This window comes from Schistocerca cancellata, chromosome 6, assembly GCF_023864275.1.
Source record: "Schistocerca cancellata isolate TAMUIC-IGC-003103 chromosome 6, iqSchCanc2.1, whole genome shotgun sequence".
In the NCBI taxonomy this organism is placed as follows: domain Eukaryota; kingdom Metazoa; phylum Arthropoda; class Insecta; order Orthoptera; family Acrididae; genus Schistocerca; species Schistocerca cancellata.
This window is the reverse complement of record NC_064631.1, coordinates 32,665,527-32,671,526: the sequence shown is the minus strand read 5'-3', so window position 1 is coordinate 32,671,526 and position 6,000 is coordinate 32,665,527.

The following is a 6,000-nucleotide window of genomic DNA, read 5'->3' as shown; positions in this document are numbered from 1 at the left end:
ATCATATCTCCCATTTCATCTTCATCTACATTCTCTTCCATTTCTATAATATTGTCCTCAAGAACATCGCCCTTGTATAGACCCTCTATATACTCCTTCCACCTTTCTGCTTTCCCTTCTTTGCTTAGAACTAGGTTTCCATCTGAGCTCTTGATATTCATGCAAGTGGTTCTTTTTTCTTCAAAGGCCTCTTTAATTTTCCTATAGGCAGTTTCTATCTTACCCCTAGTGATATGCGCCTCTACATCCTTACATTTGTCCTCTAGCCATCCCTGCTTAGCCACTTTGTACTTCCTGTCGATCTCATTTTTGAGATGATTGTATTCCTTTTTACCTGCTTCATTTACTGTATTTTTATAGTTTCTCCTTTCATCAATAAAATTCAATATCTCTTCTGTTACCCAAGGACTTCTATTAGCCCTCGTCTTTTTACCTACTTGATCCTCTGCTACCTTCACTATTTCGTCTCTCAAAGCTACCCATTCTTCTTCTACTGTATTTCTTCCTCTCATTCTTGTCAATCATTCCCTAATGCTCTGCCTTAAGCTCTCTACAACCTCTGGTTCTTTCATTTTATCCAGTTCCCATCTTCTGAAATTCCCACCTTTTTGCAGTTTCTTCAGTTTTAGTCTACAGTCCACATGTCTTACAATTTAAAACCTGGTTCCTAAATCTCTGTCTTACCATTATATAATCTATCTGAAACCTGTCAGTACCTCCAGGCTTCTTCCATGTATACAATCTTCTTTTATGATTCTTGAACCAAGTGTTAGCTATGATTAGGTTGTGCTCTGTGCAAAATTCTACTAGGAGGCTTCCTCTTTCATTCCTTACTCCCATTCCATATTCACCTACTATGTTTCCTTCTCTTCCTTTTCCTACTATCAAGTTCCAATCACCCATGACTTTCATCTCCCTTCACTATTGGAATAAATTCTTTTATCTCATCATACATTTCATCAATCTCTTCGTCGTCTGCGGAGCTAGTTGGTATATAAACTTGTACTACTGTAGTAGGGGTGGGCTTTGTATCTATGATGCTGTATATCAGCCAGCAATATCTTTTGCATGGAGAGGCCAGTGACATCATCAGGCTTTGGCAAGATATGGCCTTTGTGCTGGAGACATGAGCAGTATTTGGTATTGGCCATCATAGTGCTTCATCTCATTAATTTTTTTATTCCAAAGTGAAAAAGCAATTAACTTTGATATTTCTTTGGGCTGTCCACCCAAGAAGAGTTATTGTACCATTCAAGTTCAGCTCTGAGTTAACCATGTGTGTGTATTGTGTATTGAACCAGGGACCTGGAAACATCAGAGAGGCTTCGCCCCGCCATAGCCCTCAGAGGTTCACAACCCCACAATAGGCCACAGCAGTCCACTTGCCCCACTGCTGTCCCACACCAAACCCAGGGTTATTTTGTGTAGTTCAGCTCCCACTGGACCCTCCTCCCCCCTTCACCCCCCCTTACCCCCAGGAACATCTATACCAGATGAGTGTAACCCCAAATGTTTGCATGGTAGAGTAATTATGGTGTAGGTGTACGTGGAGAAAGTGTTTGCGCAGCAATCATTGACATAGTGTAACAGAGGCAGATGGAAAACCATCTTAAAAACAATCCACAGGCTGCTTGGCACAGCGAACCTCAACACTAAACTGCCAGGCAGATTCGTACCAGGGTCCAGCACACCCTCCCGCATAGCAAGCAACATGTTTGACTGCGCGGCTAGCTGGGCGGGCAACTTAACCATGTACTGTCAATGTAAAACACACTCCAAGGAGGAGATTTGAGGGCATGTGTTTACAACCAAACTTTTTCTGATTTCTTACCTGGGCTGTGTTCTTACTGTGCCTCCAGTGGTGCAGTATGAGTCTGCTGTAGATGAGGTGTTTTTTGTTGAACTCAGTTTTTCACATCCCAGGTTGATGGTGTTTTCTCATACATAATTTCCAGGTTTTGAGTAAACTGTTATTTATTTTCTGTTCCAGCATGGCTGAGCCATAGACAGTACTGCCCAAGCATTACTTATGAATTGCACACCCATTGTTCCAGCCATTTGGCAAAAAGGTCATGCTGTGGACAATTTATGTTGGCATGGCTTCAATTGCTTTTCCTGGCACATGGTATCACAGGTGATATTCAGCAGTGAACACTCTTTTGGCCTATGCACAGGCACCAAAATGTACTATTTACTGCAGCAGCTCAACCCAGAGACTGAGTTGCATGCCCTTCCAAATAAATGAATAAAGTCATCCTTATCAGACTATTCTGAGTTTCAAGTGCACATCTGCAGCTGTCCATCACAAGTTTTTCAGCTGCCCTAAGCTCAGTGGACAATTGTATAGGGAATGGAAATCAAAGTTACAGTGTCTATTTGGAAACTGCCTTTTTCAGTGTGTGAATACCCCAATGCACACAATCAGATGCTGCGTCCTTAGCTCAGTATGAGATTGTTATCTGATATCATCCTTGTCCATTTGCCTGAAGAACGACTCCACAATGATCTCCTTAAGCTTAAGGACCCTTCATTAGACATGTCTTCTCATCATTAGGGTTTATGAGAAATCTATTTGATACTCAGCAGTGTTGTGGATACCCCTTTAGGTGTTTGCTGCCTAACTGAATCACTGGACACAGCCTTGCTCTAGGCCTCCACACCAGCCCGATTCTCTCGTTATTTATTTTATTTTATTTTATTTGAGATACATATTCCATAGATCCAGTATGGCATGATTATTCATGGATGTGGAACGAGTCAAAGCAGATACAATATAGATATCATACAGACAATACATACTGGTGTATTACACATGGTAGATGAATGATTCAAAACTGGTACAATACAATAATATAACCAAGACAATAATATACCTGCCAACATCGCAAGCTGAGGAGAAAGAGAAAGCATAAGTGGATACTGAAAGGGTAACACAGTACATAGAGGAAGATGAAAATCTAATAGTCATAGGGGACTGCAGTCATAGGGGAAGGAGTAGAAGAAAAGGTTGTAGGAGAATATGGGCTTGTGACAAGGAATGAGAGAGTTCTCTAATAAATTTCAACTAGTAATAGCCAATACTCTGTTCAAGAATCACAATAGGAGGAGGTATACTTGGAAAAGGCCAGGTGATATGGGAAGATTTCAATTTGATTACATCATGGTCAGACAGAGATTCTGAAATCAGATACTGTATTGTAAGGCATACCCAGAGGCAGGTATAGACTCAGATCACAATGTAGTAGTGTTGAAGAGTGAGCTGAAGTTTAAGACATTACGAAGAATCAACACACAAAGAAGTGGGATACGGAAATACTAAGGAATGATGAGATATGCTTGAAGTTCTCTAAAGCTATAGGTACAGCAATAAGGAATAGCTCAGTAGGCATTACAGTTGAAGAGGATGGACATCTCTAAAAAAAAGGCCATCACAGAAGTTGTATACAAAGACATAGATACAAGGAAGTTAATTGTGAAGAAACTGTGGGTAATAGAAGAAATACTTCAGTTGATCGATGAGAGGAGAAAGTACAAAAATGTTGCAGGAAACTCAGGAATACAGTAATACATGTCACTGAAGACTGAAATAAACAGAAAGTGCAGGGAAGCTAAAATGAAATGGCTGCATGAAAAATGTGAAGAAATAAAAAAAGAACTATTGTCGGAAGGGTGACTTAGCATACAGGAAAGTCAAAACAACCTCTGGTGACATTAAAAGCAAGGGTGGTAACATAAAGAATGCAACAGGAATTTCACTTTTAAATGCAGAGGAAAGAGCAGACAGATGGAAAGAATACACTGAAAGCCTCAAGGAGGGGGAGATTTGTCTCATGTAATAGAAGAAGAAACAGGAGTTGATTAAGAACAGGTAGGGAACCCAGCATTAGAATCAGAATTTGAAAGAGCTTTGGAGCACTTAAGATCAAATAAGGCAGAAGGGATAGATAACATTCCATCAGAATTTTTAAAATCACTGAGGGAAGAGGCAACAAAACGACTATTCATGTTGGTGTGTGGAATGTATGAGTCTGGTGACATACCATCTGACCTTCAGAAAAATATCATCCACACAATTCTGAAGACTGCAGGAACTGACAAGTGCAAGAATTATTGCACAATCAGTTTAGTAGCTTATGCATCCAAGTTGCTGACAAGAATAATATACTGAAGAATGGAAAAGAAAATTGAGGATGTGCTACATGATGATCAGTTTGGCTTTAGAAAAGGTAAATGCAAGAGGGAGGAAATTCTAACATTGTGGTTGACAATTGAAGCAAAACTAAAGAAAAATCAAGACACGTTCATAGGATTTATCAACATGGAAAAAGCATTTGACAATGTAAAATGGCACAGGATGATCAAAATTCTGAGAAAAATAGTGGTAAGATATAGGGAGGGATGGGTAATATACAATATGTACAAAAGCCAAGAGGGAATAATAAGAGTGGATGACCAAAGAATAAAGTGCTCGGATTAAGAAGGGTATAAGACAGGGATGTAGTCTTTCACCCGTACTGTTCAATCTGTGCATCATAGAAACGATGATTGAAATAAAAGAAAGGTTCAGGCGAGGAATTAAAATTCAAGGTGAAAGGATATCAATGATATGATTTGCTGATGACATTGCTATCCTGAGTGAAAGTGAAGAAGTTAAATGATCTGCTGAATGGAATGAACAATCTAATGATCACAGAATATGGGCTCAGAGCAAATTGAAGAAAGACGAAAGTAATGAAGAGTAGCAGAAAGGAGAAAAGAGAGAATGGTCACAAAGTAGGTGATTTTAAGGAATACTGCAACCTAGGCAGTAAAACAACCCATGACAAATGGAGCAGGGAGGACATCAAAAGCAGACTAGCAATGGCAAAAAGCACATTACTGGCCAAGAGAAGTCTACTAGTAACAAACATAGGCCTTAATTTGAGGAAGAAATTTCTGAGAATGTATGTCTGGAGTGGAGCATTGTACTTATACGTTAGAGAAAATGGACTGTGGGCAAACTGGAACAGAAGAGAATTGAAGCATTTGAGATGTTGTGCAACAGATGAATGTTGAAAATTAAGTGGACTGATAAGATAAGGGATGAGGAGGTTCTGCATAGAATCAGAGATGAAAGGACTATGTGGAAAACACTGATAAGAAAAAGGGACAGGATGATAGGATATCTGTTAAGATATGAGGAAATGAATTCCATGGTACTAGAGAGAGCTGTAGAGGGTAAAAACTGTAGAGGAAGACAGAGATTGAAATAGATCCAGCAAATAATTGAGGACGTAAGTTGCAGGTGCTGCTCTATCTTGATTCCAGTCCCTAAAACTTAGTGGACCATTCCCATCATCACCATGGAAAAACTAAATGATTCACTAAGAGCTTGTGGAGACTTCAAAACCATGAGTAATGCCCAATCTGTCACTGGTACCTAACCTATGTCTAAAGTAGAAGACATCATCATGTGCCTCACTGATGCAAAAATTGATTTGCACAATGCATACCACCTACTCCCACTAGATGAGGCATCAAAAAGTATATTGGTCATCAGTACTGCACTTTGCCTTTTCCATTATAATTGGTTCCCCTTTGGCATTGTCACCACACTGGCGATCTTTCAGTGCTGCCTAGAGCATCTTACACGAGAGGTGCCAGGGGCAGCCAGTTACTTTGATGACATTATTGTTAGTGATAAAAATGTTCAGTACTTAGCCACCTACATCAATTCTGTAGCTGATCATAAACCTCTTTTGCCACTGTTCAAGGTCAACTCCAACATTCCAACCACAACAACGTGTTGCTCCAGTGATGGGTATTGTTCATGTCGGGGTACACTTACCACATACAGTATAGATCCACGGGTCAACATGCCAATGCCAATATCCTCTCAGGGCTACCCCATGGACAAATCTGGAGTATGACTTGGCCCCAGATCTCTATTTCCACATGGATACCAAAGCAGAAGAAGCAGTGGCCAACTTCCCCTTTGATTCGGTAGTCATCACCTGCCTA